The sequence below is a fragment of the Rattus rattus genome, chromosome 4 (genome assembly GCF_011064425.1).
Source record: "Rattus rattus isolate New Zealand chromosome 4, Rrattus_CSIRO_v1, whole genome shotgun sequence".
Taxonomy (NCBI): Eukaryota; Metazoa; Chordata; class Mammalia; order Rodentia; family Muridae; genus Rattus; species Rattus rattus.
This window is the reverse complement of record NC_046157.1, coordinates 36,035,012-36,059,120: the sequence shown is the minus strand read 5'-3', so window position 1 is coordinate 36,059,120 and position 24,109 is coordinate 36,035,012.

Here is a 24,109-nt window from a genome sequence, read left to right as displayed (position 1 = left end):
CCTCTGACTCTCTCTCCTCTGACTCTCTCTCTTCTGACTCTCTCTCCTCTGACTCTCTCTCCCTCTGACTCTCTCTCCTCTGACTCTCTCTCCCTCTGACTCTCTCTCCCTCTGACTCTCTCTCTTCTGACTCTCTCTCTTCTGACTCTCTCTCTCCGGGGAACGCCCCGCACCACACTTAAATAGCTAGCACTGGCCAGTCCTAGCAAGCCACGTGGGTCATGTAGATAGGCTGTCACTATGCGGAAGCTAGCAGGTCAGGCAGACATAGCCAAATAAGGACTTGTTTACTGCAAGGAGCGCTCACCGTTGGGAGGGTGGAAGGCGGAAACCAGCACCATCTTTGAGGCATAGCACGTCGCAGCTCTCTACAGAAATGATAGAATATGTGTTGGTAAGACTTGGTGAATACAGCTGAAGATTCCTCCTTCCACCATAGGGACTTATTGTCATCAGCTAGTTATATAAAGCAGTCAAAACAAAAAAACTTTGGGAAATTAAATGAAAAGGAAACATTTGGAGAGAGACCAGATGTTTACTTTTATTTTTATAAAGAAGGATAGGCTTTGTTCAAAGGAGCAAAGGGACACTAACATTGCTAAATTTGTTCAGAAAACCATTTACTTTTTATTAACTTAGTTTTATATTAGAAGTCTTGTTGATGGGAAAGCTGATTTACTTGACAAAGTTATGTCTTTTTCTCCTAGCCATTAAACCTACCCAAATACTTATTACAACATTGTACATGTAGACGGTATTTTTAACTTTTACTGAAATTGGCTGATGATTTGCTGGGTGTACCCACTTTTTATCACCAATAGACTGACGTAAGACAAAATGGTAAGCATAAAGAACTCCAAGTAGCATGTTTAATATTTCTTATCCATTCCAATATAACAAAAGGTACAAGAATCATCAAAATTAACTGATATTTTGTAACTCCTACCTTTAGCTTCAAAAGATCTTTTCTTCAGGAAGGCATTTTGTTAGCTTGGTGTTTTGAGATGTTTAAATCCTATTCGACTACTTACAAACCTCACTGTCCTTGAATACTATTGCTAAGAAAACCAGCAATTAAATCATACACTACTAAGTGAATAGTGTCCTGGACCAGAGACCCCGTATTTGGGGCTATAATGCTAACTAATGAGGTAAGGACACTTGCACTATTACAGACTTTTAACGCTTCCTAACATTTTCCAATTCTGTGATGCTGTGTAGTCAAAAGTAAAAGATGGAGTCTGACATCAGCGTGACTATAGCCGACTGCTGTCTGACCCGGAATCGCTACAACATTACTTCCAACTTCTTGAACAGAACTACTTCAAAGTCGAATTTGATATCAAATGGCATGATGTGTCCTTTGAAACTCCAGAATACACCCAGCCAAACATTCCTGGAGCAAGGTTCCTTGCTGCATAATTCAGCTAACTTGCACAGAAGACTGAAAAGCACTAGCCTGTTCGCATGCACAGGAATTTCTGAGAGAATGAATAATTAAAATGGAATCATAGAAAATAAAGTCATATTTTTAACCTATGAGATAGTAAAGAGCACACGTGTTTGAAAAACCATGCATATGCCTCTGGAAAAAAAATATACGTGGAGAAGCTAGGATGTTAGAATTATATGCATACAGTCATATGACCTAAAACTCAAGCCTAGAGAAGAAGAAAGCGTAGCAATCTGAAAATATTGTTATCATTACTTATAAAGCTATTTTGCATTGTTTTCTGTTTGAGCATGCATGTGTGTGCGCATGCGCACTCATGCGTGTGCGCAAGTGCAGACGCATTTATACATGTTTATGTGGATGTACTTCTGTGCGCATGTGCTATGGAGGCTGGAGGTTAGAACCCTTTCGACTCCAGGTAGTGTTTTGTAATGGGTTCATTTGTAGCCATCTATGTGTACATGGGTGTAGAACCATATTGGAGAATGGGTAACCTTTCAAGAACTGCCTATCTGAATAAAATGACTCTTCTTTCTTTCCCAGCAGCCATCAGTGGCCAGTAGCGCCCCAGGTAGTGCTCTGGAGTGCCTCCTCCATCAAATTTGCTTTTACCTGGTATAGGTCTCACAGCCCAGTATCTTGAAATGTATCTGGAAATCAAAACACTATTATTGTGACCACCATATGAGCATGTAATCAGGCTAAGGGTCTGAGGTTTTCACACTCACACACATTGGTACAGCACAGCCAGAGCCATGCCCTCTCTCCTTGGAAGAGTAAAACAATTTGATATTTCTCAAACTTCTATGTATATAAAAATCAAGTTCGGAGTTTAACTGTTTATTCTTACAAGCCACTTGTAAGAATAAGTTTATGATTTGTGAAACCAGTGCTAAGTGAAAGGATCTTCATATTTTAAAAGTTCTCTGGTTAGCTTTCATAGAAACCAGATGCTCCATTTTAAGAAATGCCAAACCACTCATTATTTGGTTCATAGGGGGGCAGTGGTGAATCATTTTCATCATTAGGTTGTCCTCTCCCAACTCAATATTAGCCACTTTTTGATGACCCTCTAATTAACGATGCTGGGCATCATCTGCAAGTTCTTTTCCCAGACAGTCAACATCACATGCAAATGTACTAGGAGAGGAAAAAAATATAGCACAACCAAATTTGCCTCAACCTTTTATCTACAACAAATCCCTCATAAAACCCTGAAATTCTAAGAAAGTTCACCAAAACCTAACTTCAGATTGACATATTTCAAGCCATACTACAGAGCAATAGTAATAAAAACCCATATGGTATTGGCCTAAAAACAGACAGGTTGATTAATGGAATTGAATCGAGACCCAGAAGTAAATGAATACATATGAACAATTGATTTTTGAAAAAGAAGCCCAAAGTATACAGTGGTAAAAAGAAAACATCTTCTACGAATGGTTCTGGCTTAATGGGAAGTCTGCATGCAGAATAATGCAAATAGATCCACATCTATCACCCTGCACAACAAAACTCAGGTCCATGTGGATCAAAGAGAGACACTAAATCTGATCAGGAAAGAAAGTGGGGAATAGCCTTGAACACATTGACACCAATGGCTCAGGCATTAGGATCAACAATTAATAAATGGACCTCATGAAACTGAAAAACTTCTGTAAGGCAAAGGACACTGTCAAAAGGGCAAAACATAAGCCTAAAGAATTGGAAAAGATCTTCACCAATATGAAAGAATTCAAGAAAGTAGACACTAACAGCCCAAATAACCCGATTAAGAAATGGAGTACAGAGCTAAACAGAATTCTCAATAGAGAAATATCTTGTGACCAAAGAACACTTAAAGAAAGGGTCGACATCCTTGGTCATCAGGTAAATACAAATCAAAATGATTATGAGATTCCATATTATACCTGTCAAAATAGTTAAGATCAAAAACTAAATGACAACTCATGGTAGTAAGGATGTGGACCATGGGGTACACTTTTCCATTACAGGTGGGAGTACAAAGTAGTACAGCTATTTTGGAAATAAATTTGATGGTTTCTCAGAAAATTGGGAATAGTTCTAACTTAAGACTAATCTATACCACTCCTGAGCACATATCCAAAAGATGCTTCACCATACCACACAGATGCTTCACCATACCACACAGATGCTTCACCATACCACACAGATGCTTGCTCAACTATGTTCATAGCAGCTTTATTCATCATAGCAAGAAACTGGAAGCAACCTGAATGCCCTTCAACTGAAGAATGGATAAAGAAAATGTAGGAGATTATTCAGTGGAGTATTACTCAGCTATTAAAAACAAGAACGTCATGAAAGTTTACTAGAAAATGAATAAAACTAGAAAATATCATCCAGAGTGAGGCAAGCCAGACCCAGAATGACAAACATTGCATTCCTCATTTATTAGTGGATATTAGCCATAAAGTACAGGATAAGCACGTGTCTAAGAATTTCTTTGCTGTGAAGATTTACATGAGCAAGGAAATGCTTATAAAGGAAAACATTTAATTGGGGCTGCCTTAAACTTCAGAGATTTAGTCCAATATCATCATGGTAGGAAGCATGGCATCCTGCAGGCAGACTTGGTGCTAGAGGAGCCAAGAGTTGTACATCTTGACCGAAAAGCAGCCAGGAGGAGAGTGTCTTCTGAAAGCAGCCAAGAGGAAGGTCTCCTTTCCAAATTGGGTGAAGCTTGAGTACTAGGAGCCCTCAAAGCCTACGTACACAGTGACACACTTCCTCCAACAAAAACACACCTATTGCAACAAAACCACACCTCCTAATAGCGCCACTTCTCATGGGCCAAGCATATTCAAACCACCACACCATGCTATGATCCACAGACCAACAAAGCTAAGTAATCAGGAGGTCCCAAAGTAGCATGCTCTAATTTCACTCAGGAGGGAAAATAAAATATACGTGGGGGTAGAGGGAGGAAATCAACAAGGCAGGTAAGGGAGTGGGGAGAAAAAAGGAGGGATCAAACTTGGGAAAGGAAGAGGGCAAGAGAACTGAAATCAGTTTGGGAGAAGCATCTCTGTGACAAGATAGAAATTTAGAACAATGGAAGCTCCTAGGAATCAAGGACAGTGACTCTAGCTAAGTCTACTAGCAATAGGGGATATGGAACCTAAGACAGCCACCTCCTATAACCAGGCAAGATTTCCAATGGAGGGATAGGGACACCTACACTGCTACAAGCCCTTTGATCCACAATTTGACCTGCCTGCAAGATGTGCAAGAATAAAGATGGAGCAGAAATTATGAAAGTGGTCAAACAATGACTGGACAAACTTGAGATCCATGCTAGGTGAGAGAGTCCACTACTGATACTATTAATGATATCATGCTATACTTGTAGAAAGGAGTCCAGCATAACTGTTATCTGAGAGGTTTTACCCAGAAGCTGATTAAAATAGATTCAGAGACCCACAGCCAAGCATTAGAAAGAGTTGGGGGCAGGGGAGTGGAAAAGAAGGAAAAAAGATTAAGGGGGACAGAGTGGTCAAGGAAACCACAAGAAAACCTACAGAATTAAATAATCTGGGCCCCTAGGTCCTCACAGAGACTGAACCAGCAGCCAGAGACCATGCAGGGGATAAACCTAGGCCTTCAGTACATAGGTAATAGATGTGCAACTTTATCTTCATGTGGGTTCCCTAAGGGCAGGAGCAGGGACTGTTACTTTGCTGACTACCTTTGGATTCTTTTCTTCTAACTGGGCTTTTTTGTCTAGCCTCAATAGAAGTTCCCACTGCAACTTGATATTGGAAGGGGGGGTTGATATTTGTGGGAGGCCTCTCTCAGAAGAAAAAAGGAGGGGGTAGAAGGAGGGGAGGTGAGAGGGTAGGACTGGAGGAGAGAAGGGAGGGGAAACTTTGATGGAGTAAATAAAATAGTAGTGGTACTACTACTGATGATGATGATGGTGGTGGTGGTGGTGGTGGTGGTGGTGGTGGTGGTGGTGGTGGTGGTGGTGGTGTGGTGGTGGTGGTGGTGGTGGTGGTGGTGGTGGTGGTGGTGGTGGTGGTGGTGGTGGTGGTGGTGGTGGTGGTGGTGGTGGTGGTGGTGGTGGTGGTGATGGTGGTGGTGGTGGTGGTGGTGGTGGTGGTGGTGGTGGTGGAGTGATAATGAGATTGACAGAAAATGGATGGAATTTACTTCACTTGACATTATCCAAATCCAAGAGAAAAGTTCATTGGATTATTAAAGATTTCAGAAAGATTCTATTTTAGATACAGCTAGGTAGGGATTTCTTTTCTTCTACCTCATGGCTGCCTTGACCAAATATATAATTATGACACTTAGAGAAGCCATGCCGCATGCCCCCGTCTCCTCATCAGATAACCATATAGTACATTCCTAGAATCTGATTTCCAAAGTTTAAACTCTGACATTAGTGGCCATGGTATCTGAAGTCTTTGCACAGATTTGACTAAATAATTTCTCAAGATAGTGAAACCTCTTTGAGAAACCCAGCCTAATCCTTTCTCATTTAAACTCTCATTTCATAGGTTCATTTAACATACTAGATAACAAGGAAAAACAGGATCATTGGCATAGGTTTTTTTTTATTACTTTTGTGTTGTTTCTAAAAACAAAAACACTATGTTAGTGATTAGCACTAGGAAGCTAATGAGGCAGAGGCCCTACTGGTAGGGTTAAATGACTGAGCTTTTTTGAGGGTCAGGGCAGAGGCCAAGGAATGCCACAAATATCTCACCATGAAGCAGATCTAAGGAGATTATTTGGGAAAGGGTGGAGCAAAAGGCTGCCTAGCAACAGGGACAAGAGAGACACAGACACAAACATAGACATAGAGACAAAGAAAGAGACACACAGATCAAGAAACAGAGAATGAGAGACAGAGAACAGGAGACAGAGAATAGGACTTGATGGTGGAGAACTTTTAAAGAAAGCTTTTAAAGAAAGCTGGTGCCTTCTTGTCTCCACCTGCACCCAGAGCTAAGGCACTCTGGACACAAAACCTGACCTGAAAGAGTTGATCTCCCAGGAGGTCTCTCACTTGAAAAATCACAGGCTCACAGGCTCATAGGCCCATAAGAGGGACAAGGTCCAGTCAGACCAACTAACATCAGAGATAACCAGGTGGCAAGAGGCAAGCACAAGACCCTAAGTAACAGAAACCAAGACTGGCATCATCAGATCCCAGTTATCCCACCACAGCAAATATTGGATATCCCAACACAGCAGAAAAGCAAGATTTGGATGTAAATCACACCGCATGATGATGATAGAGGACTTTAAGAAGGACATAAATAGCTCCCTTAAAGGAATACAGGACAACACAGGTAAACAAATAGAAGCCCTTAAAAAGGAAACACAAAAACCCTGTAAAGAGTTACAGGAAAACACAGCAAAATAGGTGAAGTAATTGAACAAAACCATCCATGATCTAAAAATGGAAATAGAAACAATAAAGAAATGACAAAGGGAGACAACCCTGGAGACAGAAAACCTAGGAAAGAGATCAGGAGTCATAGATGCAAGCATCACCAACAGAATACAACAGATTGAAGAGAGAATCTCAGGGTCAGAGGATACCATAGAAAACATTGACATGACAGTCAAAGAAAATGCAAAAGTTGAAAAGCTCCTAACCCAAAATATCCAGAACATCCAAGACACAATGAGAAGACCAAACCAAAACATCATAGGTATAGAAGAGAACAAAGATTCCCAACTTCAAGGGCCAATAAATATCTTCAATAAAATTATAGAAGAAAAACTCTCTAATCTAAAGAAAGAGATGCCCATGAACATACAAGAAGCCTACGGAACCCCAAACAGATTGGACCAGAAAAGAAATTCCTCCCTTCACAAGAATACCCATGGCAGGGAAGGGAGAGGCAAAGATTAAAACAGAGACTGAAGGAACACCCATTCAGAGTCTGCCCCACATGTGGCCCATACATACACAGCCACCCAATTAGACAAGATGGATGAAGCAAAGAAGTGCAGACCGACAGGAGCCAGATGTAGATCGCTCCTGAGAGACACAGCCAGAATACAGCAAATACAGAGGTGAATGCCAGCAGCAAACCACTGAACTGAGAATAGGACCCTGTTGAAGGAATCAGAGAAAGAACTGGAAGAGCTTGAAGGCTCGAGACCCCCATATGTACAACAATGCCAAGCAACCAGAGCTTCCAGGGACTAAGCCACTACCTAAAAAGACTATACATGGACTGACCCTGGACTCTGACCTCATAGGTAGCAATGAATATCCTAGTAAGAGCACCAGTGGAAGGGAAGCCCTGGGTCCCATTAAGACTGAACCCCAGTGAACTAGACTTTTTGGGGGAGGGGCGGTAATGGGGGAGGTTGGGAGGGAACACCCATAAGGAAGGGGAGGGGGGGGATGTTTGCCGAAACCGGGAAAGGGAATAACACTTGAAATGTATAAAAGAAATACTCAAGTTAATAATAAAAAATAAAAAAAGAAAAACAACACATAAAAGGGTTGATATTTCTAATGAAATCATCAATCACATGAATAATATACATTTGATCTCTAATATGCACAGCTAAGGCCATCTTCCCTCTCATTCAAAAATTAACCAGTTCCTTGAGGAAAAAAAACCTTGCCAGTCTGAAAGATAGTATGACCAAAATAAAGATCACTTTGCAAACCCTCATTGTTGGAGGAAAAGTTGTAAAACATCTGCTTAAGATTCAACTTCGGAAACCGGGAAAGGGAATAACAGTCGAAATGTAAATAAGAAATACCCAATTTAATAAAGATTAAAAAAAAAAAAGAAAAAAAAAGAAATTCCTCCCATCACATAATAGTCAAAACACCAAATGCACAGAACAAAGAAAGAATATTGAAAACAGTAAAAGAAAACGGTCAAGCAATATATACAGACAGATCTATCAGAATTATACCAGACTTCTCAAAGGAAACTATGAAAGCTAGAAGATGTTGGAAAGATGTTGTACAGACACTAAGAGAACACAAATACCAGCCCAGGCTACTATATCCAGCAAAACTCTCAATTTCAATAGAGGGAGAAACCAAGATATTCCATGACAAAACCAAATTTACACAATATCTTTCTACAAATCCAGCCCTACAAAAGATAATAGATCAAAAACTTCAGTACAAGGAGGGAAGCAACACCCTAGAAAAAGCAAGAAAATAATCTTCTTGAAACAAACCAAAAAAAAAAAAAAAAGAGAGCCACACAAACATAATTCCACCTCTAACAACAAAAATAGCAGGAAACAACAATTAGTATTCATTAATATCTCTTAACATCAATGGACTCATTTCCCCAATAAAAAACAAAGACTAACATTTTAGAAAAAAATTTCTAATGCATTTTTAATGCTGCATACAGGAAATGCATCTTTGTGACAAAGACAGACACTGCCTAAGAGTAAAAGGGTGGGAAAAATTTTCAAAACAAATGGTCCCAAGAAGCAAGCTGGAGCAAACATTCTAATAGTGAATTAAATCAACTACAAACAAAAATTATCAAAAAAAAACATAAGAAAGGATACTTATCAAAGGAAAACTCTACCAAGGTAAACTCTTAATTCTCAATATCTATACTCTAAATGCAAGGGAACCCACATTCATGAAAGAAACATTACTGAAGCTCAAAGCATACATTGCACCACACACAATAACAGTAGGAGATTTCAACACACAACTCTTATCAAGAGACAAATTATGGAAAGAGAAACTAAATAGAAACACAGTGAAGCTAACAGAAGTTACAAGCCAAATGGATTTAACAAATATCTATATAACAAAGACTATACCTTCTTCTCAGGACCTCATGGTACCTTCTACAAAACTGATCACATAATCAGTCACAAAACAGACCTCAGTAGATACAAGAAGATTGAAATAATCCCATAAATCCTACCAGATCACCATGGACTAATGTTGGTCTTCAATAACAACAAAAACAACAAAAGGCCCACATATACATGGAAGCTGAACAGTGCTCTACTCACTGATAACTTGGTCAAGGAAGAAATAGAGAAATTAAAGAAATCTTAGAATTTAATGAAAATGAAGGCATAACATACCCAAACTTATGGGACACAATGAAAGCAGTGCTAAGAGGAAAACACACAGCTCTGAGTGCCCCCAAAAAGAAACTGGAGAAAGCATACACTAGCAACTTGAAAGCGCATCTGAAAACTCTAGAACAAAAAGAAGCAAATTCACACAATAAGAGTATACAGCAGGAAATAATCAAAACCAGAGCTGAAATCAACCAAGTAAAAACAAACAAACAAACAAAACTGTATAAAGAATCAACAAAACCAAGGTTCTTTGAAAAAATCAACAAGATAGATAAACACTTATTTGAGACAGAGGGCACAGAGACAGTATCCAAATTAACAAAATCAAAAATGAAAAGGGAGACACAACAATAGAAACTGAGGAAATTCAAAAAAATTATCAGATCCTACTACAAGAGCCTATACGCAACAAAACTAGAAAATCTGGATGAAATTGATAATTTTCTAGACATATACCAGGTACTAAAGTTAAATCAGGATCAGATAAACCATCTAAACAGTTCCATAACCCCTAAAAAAATAGAAGCAGTCATTCATTAAAAGACTCCCAATGGGAAAAAAAGTATAGGACCAGGTGGGTTTAGTGCAGAATTCTATCAGACCTTCAGAGAAGACCTAATACCAATACTCTTCATACTACTCCACAAAATAGAAACAGAAGGAACACTACCCAAAGATAGCACTTTCAACAAATGGTGCTGTTTCAACTGGAGGTCAGCATGTAGAAGAATGCAAAGTAATCCATTCATATAGCTCTGTACAAAGATCATGTCCAAGTGGATCAAGGACCTCCACATAAAAGCAAATACACTCAAAAAATTAAAAGAAAAAGTAGGGAAAAGCCTCAAACACATAGGCACAGGGGAAATGTTCCTGAACAGGACACCAATGGCTTATGCTCTAAGATCAGGAATGGATTAATGGGACTCCATTAAATTTCAAAGCTTCTGTAAGACAAAAGACACTGTTAATAGGACAAAATGGCAACCAACAGAATGGTAAAATGTCTTTACCAATCCTACATCCAATAGAGGGCTAATATCTAATATACATAAAGAAATCAAGACTCAAGAGAATCAAGTAATCCTATTAAATAATGGGGTACAGAGCTAAACAAAGAATTCTCAACTGAGAAAGGTTGAGAAGCCCCTAAAGAAATGTTCATTCCTTCATTCTCTGGTCCAAACTTTGTCTCCATATCTCCTTCTATGAATAATTTTGTTCCTCCTTTAAGAAGGACTGAAGCATCTGCACGTTGGTCATCCTTTTTCTTGAGCTTCATGTAGTCTGTGGATTCAGACAATATTGCTGATTCCAAGAAGTGCTTGCTGACAGGAGCCTGATATAGCTGTCTCCTGAGAGGCTCTGCCAGATCATGACAAATACAGAATCGAATGCTCACAGCTAACCATTGAACTGAGAATGAGGCCCCCATTGGAGGATTTAGAGAAAGGATTCAAGGAGCTGAAGGGGTTTGCAACCCCATAAGAACAACAATACCAACCAACCAGAGCTCCCAGTGACTAAACCACCATCCAAAGAGTACACATGGACAGAACCATGGCTCCAGCTGCATATGTAGCAGAGAATGGACTTATTGAGTATGAATGGGAGGAGAAGCCCTTGGTCCTGCCAAGGTTGGACCCTCCAGTGTAGGGGAAGCAATGGGTGGTTGAGTGGGGAACCAACCAATGAGTATACATGAAGGGCCCCATGACTCCAGCCACATATGTAGCAGAGAATGACATTGTCCAGGATTAATAGGAGGAAAAGCCCTTGGTCCTATGAAGGCTCATTTTTCTAAGGTATGGTAATGCCAGCTTGTTGAGTGGGAGTGGGTGTGTGGGAGTGGGAGCATTCTCATAGAAGCAGGGGGAGAGGTAAGGGGGAACATGAGAGGGGGGAAAGGGAAAAACATTTGAAATGTAAATACATAAATATCCAACAAAAATAAATTTAAAAAAAGAAAGCTGGTAATGGCATAGCCTAATCATTGAGGAATACTGAGACTAACACCCACTATTTTCACAACTCATTTCAATAGACTAGATAATGCTCCAGAATCAGCTGAAAATGCAAACATTCCTCAAATTTGTGCCAAGTGGTGAAAATAATGTACCAGATTAAAAGCAACTTTGGGATGTCACATATCCAATTGACATTCACAGGGAATGTCTGATAAATGAAAGTACAGGAAGACCATGCACATCTTCAGGGACACTGACCTCTCAGCTGCCAGAGGAGATTGTGTTCTCAACACATTGTCATCCACACTGGCAATGTTTGCAGCATTTGTCATGCTCACACAGAAGAAAAATAATGCAAAGAGTTTGCGTTGACATACAATCATGTTGAGTGCACTTAAAGAGAAGAGTTTTGAAAAGTAGAAAAATAACATTAATAAGGTATGTATGTTAGGGAATATTGCAATTAAAAAGTTTTACAGTCAAATTTGATTAGGTTTGAAATAAGGCTTTTCTCACACTAGTAATGTGGGCAAAAATCTTAATAATAATAGACTCTATTGAGCAGCCCTGTGATAGGCGATCTGAAGTGCTTTAACCATTATGAATGGTTCAGCTGGCTAAAGTCAGTTCTTTTTTGGTCATATAATCTCTGTAAGTATTTAAATGAAACCACAAGTTAGAAAATACTAAAGTACTAAATACAATGTTTGAAAATCAATAACACTATGAATGCTGTCTTCTATTATGTTGTATAATTCTTTTTCTATTTTGTTTCACTAGGTTTTATATTGTTAAGACATGTGAAATAATTTCTCCTACAAAAAAATAAAAAGGATAAAAAAGAACCTTAAGTATGTTGTTTCAACCAAATTAAGGAGGATGTATGATGATATTTTATGTATAAGAGTTCAAACAGGGCTGGGTGCTGAAAGGTAAGTAAATACACAGAAATGTAGGACATGTCTGAAAAGCAACCAAAATGCTTCAGCTTTCCATGTTAGGTCCTGTACTGCTTTATCCCTGTTGGTCATCTTTATGTTACTGTCAGATTAGCTGAGGTAATCATCTTAAAAGGGTGAAGGGTCATTTCGCCTCCCCTTTCTGAGATTTGTGTCCATGATACTCATTGCCCTCCCCTCCCCCAATGCTCTGCTTGGAACACAACAATGTGTGTGTGTGTGTGTGTGTGTGTGTGTGTGTGTGTGTGTGTGTGTGTGTGTATGAGATTCCATTTGCCCTACGAATACAATAAATAGAAGACCTTTGATGTGTCCTACCCTTTTAATTTACATTACTTCCCAGTAGTGCCTAGCTGGAGACTATGTCTTTTGTCCGTGACTCTTAGAAAACGCTGGAGATTCAAACTGCAGAGCTATCTAAAGGAAAGAGAATCGCATACACATGTATGTTGAGTGCTTATTTACCCATCTCTCTTCCTTCAGCTAACAAGTCACTTCTTCCTTCCTGACCCCTTCTCATGCTGCTTCATTCCTTTGAGTAACACTTTCAAATGCTCTTAAAAGCAAATATATCTAGAAGATTTACAATACCCACATCCCTGAAATTATCTAAAATATTTTTTGAAAATTCTAAAAGCAGGGCTGTAGTGGCACATGTCTTTCATCCCAGCACTCTGGAGACATAGTCACATAGATTGAGTTTGAGGCCAGCCTGGTTTACACAATAACCCTACCTAGAAAAAAATTGGGAAAAAAATCGTCTCTTGTGTTCTGAAATGCAGATATTCTTGTTAACTGTGTAGAAGTGGATACATATATTTTAAAGTGTGTTAAAGCCTAATTTGTATGGAATTTGTCTTAACTTGTTCCATTTATATGTGATTTTCCCTTTAAGAAAATCATACATGTCTTAACCCATGTCATAAAAAACTGTTTAATGGTTTTAGTGTTTTGACTTTAGATAAATATTAAGTACACAGCACTTAAAGAAGATTTTACTAAAATACCACTCAAAGATGCAGAAAATAGCAAAAATCCTACAGAAGTATAGATAGTAATAGATAGGAAATAAATGTATTAAATCTAAAATAGTCTCCTTTTAAACTAACAAAAGGGTAAATACGACTTTTGTTGTTCTTAGTGACATTTACAGACAATATGTTATTTTTGCAAAGTTACCATGGAATAAATGGGAAGAATCAACCACATAGGGAAGTCAAGGTAGGGGAGTGACGATGCTCTCCCATGGTACAGCCCACTCTGTCAATCAATTCTGAGCATCCTGCCCTGCTTCTTTCTGTTAGTGCTGAGTTAATTCAGTAGAATTAATTCAGAGCATCTACACTGTTGACTCTATGGACTCAACCTGATACCCCCATGTATTTTCCAGCTTAGAGGTGGGCGTATGACCCAGAAATGTTGACTGAGCTTCAAATGTCAAAAGTCCATTTGTTACAGAGAAATGTGAAAGAACCAATTAAAATTTCAGATGAGAGCCAAAGAGATCCTAATGGTAAATGGCAGCAGTATATATCGATGGCTGCACATGGTATGGGATCACCGTGGTGTGTGATTTTACCCACCATAAACATGACTTTAGCTGATAGGATTAAAGAAGAAAAAATTAATACATGTCACTTAGCTGAGAGTTGATAGTTTACAATAAATAGATGAAAATGTGTGCTTGTTCTCCTCCCTGCTACTCATACTCATTGCCATAAAAGGTGAACACATCTAAAGACTAAACTAAGACCAAAAAAACAGGGCAAAGCAGGAAGATCTTTGACCAAGTAGAATCTATGCCACCATTGCTTGTGCAGTAAGCCAATGATGCTTTCCCCTCTGAGATTCAAATTTAAATATCAATCTAATTACTTCCAGAGGATGTAGAAAAAATGGTTAAAATTCAAATTATCTAGTAGATTTTGGGAACATTTTGAAGATCATTTACACATAAGCATATCATCGCACCGAGATAGACAAGAGATGAGCAAAAAATAAATAAATAAATACATAAATGAGAAAACAGGAAATCAAAGGAGTCCACACACAGGAGTTGGCTAGCTGACAGGGGGATTAAAGAACCAATAGAACAAAGGTAATTCAGAGAGATAGTCTCCTTAATAACTAGATAACTGTGTTTTGAAGGTAGAAGCATAGTCATTACTGGAGAAACCGGGCAGGCAAAGAGGAAGCTAAAAAGAAAGACTAAAACCACACACAAATTATGCTAGGCTCGTTAAGCATATGTCTGCATGGATGGAATGGAAGCATTCGTGGCTTACATTTAGTTTCCTTCATGTATCTACAACACAGGGAAACTAGACTGTATGAGTTCACAGCCAGCAGTGGCAGAGCAGAAAGGCAAACTGAGTGTGTTTATCAAGGTCCTAGCCACATGGCTCTGCCTTTCATTTGACATAATAGCACCACAAGGTAATTCATATAGTGATATGTGTGACTTTGGAGGGGGAGTGTCACTAGAGGATGGGCTTGCGGTCTCAGACGCTCAAGCCACGCCTAGTGTGGCATTCTCTTCCTGCTGCCTGGAGGTTCAGATGTAGAAGCTTAGGCCCCTTCTCCAGCCCCGTGTCTGCCTGCGAGCCACCATGCCTCCCACTGAGATGATAACGGACTGAACCTCAGAAACTATAAGCCAGCTCTAATTAAATGGTTTCCTTTACAAGCATTTCTGCATTCATGGTGTCTCTTCACAGACATAGAAACCCTAAGGCAGCAGAGAAACCCAAACGACAGGAAATACAAAGCAACTGGTAAAGATTCAAATGGCTTATTAATTTTGGAATAATTTTTTTTGTGAGATTATAATATATAATTACATATTTCTTTCCCCAACCCTCTGCTATCATATATACTATATATATGAAATTATACATATGATAAAACACACAAAGACACACACACACACACACACACACACACACACACACTCATGCAGACATCGCTAACAGGGACCAAGGTCTGACCCATAAGTAAGCACCTGTGAGTTTTACTCTTGTAAGTAATTTCATTAATTGTGTAGTTAAACAATGGAATTTTATTACATTTAAGAACAACAAGATAACTAACACATTCAGTTATATGCCATATCAGAAAAATTTCTATTCTAGTATTCCCTACTCTAATAACATCGGTGCATATGGTCCATGCTGTGGAAAGCAGTTTAACCTGTGGTTTAAATAAGCATTGCATAAGCTAATTACAGAGAGTACACATTTGATTACATACCATGAAACAATGCTTAGCTGAAATGTAATTGGAAGAAATAGTTGCTCTGGCGCCTGCCGTTTTCACCGTGTCTAATGATTCTCACAGGTTTCATATCAACACTTTCCCATCAGCGGCCAATAATATGCGGATTACCATTGGTTTAGTGATGAGTCAATTGCCATAGGAAGCCACTGGCTGTTACAAACACAGAGGCAGGACTCTCATTACACAGAAAAAATCCAGTCCACAGACCGCTTGCCCTGCTGTTCGAAGACCTAATAAAATGGAGCTTATCGCTGATATTCCATTGCTTCAAGCAAAATCCCAAGAAAACATGTTGAGACGTTAGATTTGTGAATCTGGTTGGGGGACTAAGCAGATGTGGATGGTGATGTACTTCTAAATGATTCCTTTTGAGATTTCCCATGCTTTTCCTGACTCAGTATATACCTGAGAATGTAGCATTGCCTGAACACAGCATTTTTTGGTAGAGCCATTTCCTCAAATATTTTTAAAAGGCTGGGAGCCTGGGGCGAATGAGTGTGTAAGATTATTAGAAACTAACATGTATGTTTATAAATTTGTTTATGCTTTTGTTACATTGATTAGCCAATTGTCTGAAATGATACCAAGCACAGCAGTGGTATGGCTCGGATATAATGCTTATATACAATTTCTTCCCTGCTGGCCCTGGTTCTACCATTTTCTTTTCCTGAAACCTAAACCAAACATACAAATAAACAAGAATAAAATATGTCACCATGCAAATACTGGGAGTCACACTGTGATATAGTGATGACCTTGAAACCATGTACATTTTCACAAGAAGAATACTTCACACCCTTAATTCTGTAGCCAAGGTCACATCCTCACTTCCCCGTTTCTTCTGTCTGTGCCCTGACATCCAAGTGTGTGTGTACATGCTCACATTTGCTCTATACTGAATCACACATTTTCCTCTAGTCCCCGAACAATAAATATGCATTTTCTCATGATTTCCCAGTTTCTGTCTTGAGCATAGACCTCTTCCACACTGAGGCTCTGAATGGCCAGCGGTCTCACCACTGTCTCCATTTGTATGCTGCTCCACATTTCAAACCTAACAGATCCAAAGTTAAGATTCTAGTATTCACTGCATCATTCTCCTGGAAGTCTTTGCCATAAGCATCCAGGGTGCCTTCACTTCTTGGTAAACAGGCATACTGTTTTCCCAATGGTTCAGGTGCAAACTATGGAAAATAATTTTTCTGTTTCTTTTTCCAACCCTGTTCTCTTTTATCTCCTCCATTTGGCTGCAAATTTTGTTGTCTACACAAGCAAAATCTGGAGCTGAGGAGCTTTTCACAGCATTTATGACTACTGCATTTTACACCAGGTTTTCTTTTTCATTGCGCAGATTTAAATTCATAAGAACAAAAATGGATAGATCTATCACATAAAGCACATTGTTATAAAATAGGTAAATATTATCAAATTATTGAATTAATGCAATTAACACATTACTTCCACATACTTGTGTGCATATGTGTGGGATGACAATACGAAATGTATTTTCTTAGCCATTTTAAAGGAGCTGTCAGCATTTCTTCCCATGGCTTTTTAATGGTTCTTTCTCATACTTTTGCTTTCAGCCTTTTTCATTCAAAACTGAAAGTCCAGTTAGTGAGACCCCTTTATTCCGGTGTCTCTGAGGGCTCCCCTTAGCATCCAGGGTAAAATAAATCAACGCCTCCATGGCTTACATGCCCCTTATGTGTGGCTTACATGAAAGTTCTGCCTGACCTCTCTGACCCTTTTACACTGTATCTCCAGTCAGCATCGATGTGTTTTACTCCCCTAATGTGCCAGATTGACATGTAGAATTTTTAGGCTTGTTTATTTCTCTCATCCTTTCAGACATCTGCATAGCTAAGTCTTGTCACATCTTTCAAGGCTTCACTCAAATGTCGCATCCTCAGTCGCATGTACCCTCATCTCCCTATAGCAAGTACAGTATTCTGTGCCTGGTAGACATGAGTCATTGTTCCTTCATGCTGACTTCCGGTCCATAGACTGCCATGCAATTTGTCTCATTACATCATCGGGTATTTAAGATGACAGTGTCATCCAGGAAGAACTTAGACACTTCTGCTTTGATCTCTGTTACCTTTAACTTCAAGAGGTATTCTGTATATGATGAAAACTCACAATCCCTCAAAGGACAAAACCAGCTGATGATCTTTCTACTTGGGTCTCAATTGTTGATGGGAAACAGTTTTCCAACCTATTCCAGCATTATAAAATCTAAAGTACTTCATATCACAGGTTCTAGTATAAGTCATAATATGAACTTATTTCAAATTACCGTTGCTAGCATAAACTATGATTTTGGTTTTGTATATTTACTTTGCATTTCACAACCTTGCCAAACTCATTTATTAGTTTGACAACTCAATCCATCATGGAATTTTCAACAAGTATTTGTCTCCAGTCCCCCCTTTTTCAAACAGAAATAATAGTAATAAAAATAAAAATCCTTCTCCTTTTAGATGTTAGAGAGAGAAAATGTGGTCCGCTGTTAGCAAATATGGGCTTTGCTTTTCAAGATTTGCCATTTTTGATTAAATACATTGAATTTCATGCTTAATTTGCTGTTTTTTGTAAGTAGATGAATGGGAGTGAATATTAAGCACAGAGGGTTCTTGGATTTTCTCATATAGTAATCCAGGCAGCAACTGAGATGATCCCATATATTTTCAGTCTGTTGGGATGAATGGCTTTGATTGACTGTTTTACATGTTAAACTAGCCATGTATTTCCGGAATGAACTTCACGAAAGTGCTCATTAGCTTATTATATGGTCTGGCACTTAATTGCTAATATTTTATCGGTTCATTCCTATCAATGTTCATAAGACATAATATCCTCAAATTTTCTTATTACTAAGAAAGAAATCCCACAATTATGTAGTACTCAATATCTGACAGAGACACGGAACCTTTTCTTCCTACAGAACAGATAATTTTTAGTTATGATAAATGTGTGTCAATAAGATGTGAAATAAGACTATGAATTAGAGTGTTCAAGTAGCAAATAAATTTGTAAAGACTTAGCAGTTAACTCTTTTTCTTCTCTGTTGCATTTGAAGGTGGTTCTTCTAGGAAGCTTTGTTCTAAGTAATGACTTTAGAATCTAGACTTTTCTATCTTGTGTGTTCCCTCTCTAGCTGTTCCAGTCCTACATTTGATTTCTTCTACTCTTCGAGGAGATGAAAAAGAAAAATATAAGCTGCCAGGTTTTAAGATAATGTGGTAATTTAAAATATGTCTGAAATTAAAAGAGAAGCCATTTTCCTCTGTCAAATGTAATCAAATTTTAACAAAGTAATAGAGAAAAAGTTATTGTGAACATTTTTCAATACTAGGTCACAGAATTCTCTCCCCTTCTCTCCCTTTTTCCCTTTCTTCCTCTTTCCCTCTTTCTCTTTCTCTTTCCTTTCTTCCCTCCCTTTCTGAAGATACCCAATTACAATGACAAGGCTAGCTTCATGACTATGAATTATACAGATCCATTGACTTACACTTGTATAAATGCTCAGTGCTTGCTATCTTGCTAGTTATCAATATCCTTAACCAGATGTGAAATATATTAAAAATATGAGACCACTTCTCTTTGAAAATGCTGAAGCAGTCTTATGAAGAAGTCTTGTAGTGAAGAACTAGACTCTTTGCCAAAAGCCAATAGAAAAGTAGGACTGCCTGTCAATGGTCTTTTATACGGTCTATGTTGGATTTACTTTATCGTAATCAGTCAAGGCTACTTCCTAAGTTAACACACACAAATTATTATATAATATGTAAAGTCTTTTTTTATGTCACTAGATTTTAGAGTAATTTTTATGTATCAGTAGTGAATAAAATAATGAAAGTCACATTCCATTTACGATCTCATTTTGTTAACTAAAATACAGCTATGTGAATACAGTCAACGTGAAAAAAATTGAGTCATCAGTATTCTTGTTTTTCCTTGAAGAGGGGAAGACAAATCATTAGAGAGTCCAAAACAGGTAGATCTTTCTTGTTACAACATAATTATTTGTATTACATTAATATTATAAATGCATTTAATATAATATTTATTGTGTACAAACACTTATTTTTCTAATATCTAATACAATATTAGAATATATTAATTACACGCATTTGTATTCTAACATTTATATATTGATGACAATATGTTTGGAGTAAAATGTAGCATTTTAATAGAGGGGAATCTCTAATGGGGCATTGTGAATAACAGTCTTTTCTCATTTAGCTTAACATGTTTCCATGAAGTGTACCAGTGGGACAAAATGTTCATGAAACACAAGTAAGCCTTTAAAGTTGCCAGTGATTTAATTTAAACAAAGGACAAGGTAGACACATGAACCCAGAGTACCAACAGAACAACAAAACACAGTTCATGGGTGTCGGAGCTAAATGGTTGAAAATAGAAGCCTCAATTGCACATTGATGTAAAGATAGAAAGTGATACATTTTAGGACTAGTTTGTGGGGAAGATGGATGGGGACATTTAATGGAATACCTAGAAGCTCAGGGAATCAATGAGATACACTATTTCGGAATAATTGAAGGTGTGCAGAGGGAAAAGGAATGGTTGGATCAGACAGAAGGATAATGATGCTGCTGTTTATGAGATGTTGAAGAAATATTGGTCAGGCAAACATTTCTGTATTTTAGCCTCATGAAGTGCTCAAGAAGGAGAACACTGGGAGTCAATTTCCCATTGCCAAAGAGCTCTGAAGAACAGGGTTGGAAGGAGTTTAGAAAGAAGAGAGTCTGTTGACTTTTCGTTTCGTTCTGTTGTTTATAAGAGAGGAAAGTAAATGATAAATCAGAAAATAGCCCCATACAATAGTCACTGGGAACCTACTTCTGACTCTGGGATAAATGCAGTTCAAAGAATAAGAAGTTAAGAGAGAAAAAAACCTGAAACTCCTGTAAGTCTTTAATGGGAAACAAAAATTCTTTAAAGTCTAAAAGTCCCTGAGTATCTAAGTTACTAGTAGAAGAATAGAGTTTGTTAGCTACATTCCTACTCCTGTAACACATGTAATACAACACTTGAAACAATGAACTTTGAAAAAGAAAAGTTTACTTTAGTTCAGAGACTTAGAGCTTTTAGCTCATGACATACTGACTCTATTGCTTTGTGCCTTTGGAAAGGAAGACATCTGAATGAGGGGCACATTTTATAATGATCCAGGACACAGGAAAACAAAAACAAAAAGGCTAAAGCTTCCGACCCATCATCAGAGCCAATCTGGGTCCTTGATCTTTAACATGGGCCTTGAAGAGATTTTTATGTTTCCCATCTGTAACAGGGTAGTGTGCTTCAAATTTCACGCTGTAACAGCATAAAATATGTGTGCATTTTATAATATTTGTAATAGTTATATGACTTGCATGTATGAATTATTTAGGTTATTATAGCTGTGATAAAGCACCATTCATTCCCCAAAGTGACTTGTGGACAAAGAGCTTTGTTTCAGCTTATGACACTCTGGTCATATTGCATCACTGAAGGAAGTTCAGGAAGGATTCTGAGATAGGAACTGAAGCAGACGCCATGGAGGAATCATGCTTACTGACTTGCTCCCCTGGCTTGCTCAGTTGACTTTCATAAAGGATCAAGGATCCTTAGCCCAGGGGTGGCACCATCCACAATGGACTGTGCCCTCCCACATCAGTCAGTAATTGTGAAAAATGCACTTCGAACTTTCATATAGACAAGCCTTATGGAGACCTGTTCATAATTGAGAGCTCCTCTGCCCAAATAATTCTAACTTGTGTTTAGTGACAATAAGGTAGTCAGGGCTACTCAAACACACACTCTGGTAACATATTAAAATAAACAAAATTATCCACTTGGGTTTGTTATTTATGTGTTTATTTTATATTGTAACAAAGTGAACTCAGCCATTTTATAAATAAATAAAGTTGGCTCAAAAGTAACCCAATGTTGTCTATAAAGTAATTTAAAAATCAGTGCTTGTTAAACATACACACACACACACACACACACACACACACACACGTATGACTTGTGTGTATAAACTTAAAATACTATTTAGAGTTCACACAAGCAACAATGGGAATTTCATTTTACTAAGGAAATGTGAAGGGCTACAACTTAAAAATATAACTGAAAAACGAGAATCTCACTCTTCTTACCTCCATCCAGCTTTGCGTCTTACACTGCATATTGTACATAGGACTGTAATACATGTGCATTCAACCTGACGGCATCTAAAGAAAGGATTCAAGCAAAGCAATTGTGCATATGTGCATACTGGATTTAATTCTATCTCCATTTTAATAATGAATATTTAATAATTTAAAAATTTTATGAGTCTATCAAGCCATTTTTCAAGGATTAATTTGATTGCATATATAATATATATTCATATTATATGATATGAGTACCATAATATGCAGCTTTATTATAGACATCTAATAGCTTTACCATATATACATATATATATATATATATATATATATATATATGATACATTTCTATTATGTAAGCTGTTACATTCTCTTTCCAGGTTAGGAGATGTGTGTAAACAGTTATAAACATTCCTGTCATTAAACAGCTATCTCCCGAAGCTGACAGGAAAAGGCCTGGAGTCAGCAAGTAATCTAGTCATCTGGTAGGAGTAGAAACCAGATAGCAAAAGGAATGTCTTGAGGTCAAAGGAGGCTTATTGGGCTTGGGAGAAACTAATTTAGAAGAGAGCAAGAAGGTGACGTGGGATTCAGGAGGAGACAAACCTGGAGGCAGCGCCGCACGAGTGGCTATTATCTCCCTCAAGCACTCTGCCTAGCACGGCTGTGTGTCTGCCAAATATGCCTGTGTATCTGTCTAATGCACAGCTTGCCCATGCTTTACTAGTGACATCTGAGAGCATGTGGCAGGGATCAGGCAGGTTTGCAAGGCTACCGTGACCCATTTTCTTCAGGGGGTCACAAAAGCGAAGACTACAACTGACCTTGGCCGCTATTAAGCAATATTCTCTGAAGTACATAAGACAGCCATCACTCTGGGCTCCCTAAAGATAGACTCTGCAGCTTCATTTGGGTGTCAGAAAAACCTGATTAAAGATAAAAGGAGTAAAGTTTAAAAAAAAAAAAAGTAGGCTCCCTTCCTTTAAACCAACTCTAAGCTTGAGGGAACTGTGAAACACATTTTTAAAAACAACCGGTGATGAAAAAGACATACGGGCTAGGAGATCGCACTATGGCCTCTGATTAGTGTTGCTTTGGGAATCTTAGTCACACCTCATGGAATTACTGTCAATGCTTTTAATTGGTAGCTTCTTTTATTTCAAGCCTTCACATCAAACACTGTGCTTCTTTACATTTGCTTCCCTTCCATGGGTACTGCCTTTGCTGTTAACGACGCCACTCCCCGCCCCCAAGCTCCCCCCCCCCAAGCCTCAGAGCACACGTTATACACGTAATTAGGGCTTTTCTAATATTTTGAACTTCACTGATGGAGGTCATGGGTATTTGTTCTGCCCTTGTTTTATAACTCCCTTTTATCCCACCTCGTTAAATCTAAATGAATATAACCCGATTAGTTTCTTCTAGTAGCGTGCCTGTCTTTTTGATCATTAAAATCTGGTGTCGTTCTACAACAGCACAAAAAGAGGAAGAGTCAACAGGAAAAACTGGACATTTAAGTGTGGAGTTCAATCATCTTTCTCTTCTTACACAAATTTAAGCTTGAGTCTAGCTGTAACACAGTATTAACTTTGAACTCAGTATAACTTCAGGACGGGGTGGGTGCGTTAACCTAAAATGGTGGACATTAGTCACTTCGCTCCTGCTGGGTGCTACAGAGACTATATTTTAACCACTCCCTGTCTAAACGCAATCTTTTGAACATTTGTTTGCTACTCCATCCTGCCCATTCAAAGTTGAAAAGTTGCTGGCAACACTGAATTTTTAAATAAAAGTCTAAGAACAGAGTTGAATAAATCACGAGTGCCCCCTAGTGTATGAAATAAGCAACATCTACGTATGGCTGGAGTTTGCTGATGCTGTTGCTACAATCTTTTTGTTATGAAGAGATGTGATTGTCTCCGGTATGTGCGGAGAATCAGAGAACTTCAGGTCTCCTCATCATTTTGGAGGAAACAAAATGCTATATCTTTCAAGTGGTATTATAGACATGCCATAGTTATAAATAGTACAATTTAATGAAACTATTGTGGAACCTGAGAATAAAATATCTGGTTTTTAAAAAAGGTTTTTCTTTTTCTTCTTCTTCTTCTTCTTCTTCTTCTTCTTCTTCTTCTTCTTCTTCTTCTTCTTCTTCTTCTTCTTCTTCTTCTTCTTCTTCTTCTTCTTCTTCTTCTTCTTCTTCTTCTTCTTCTTCTT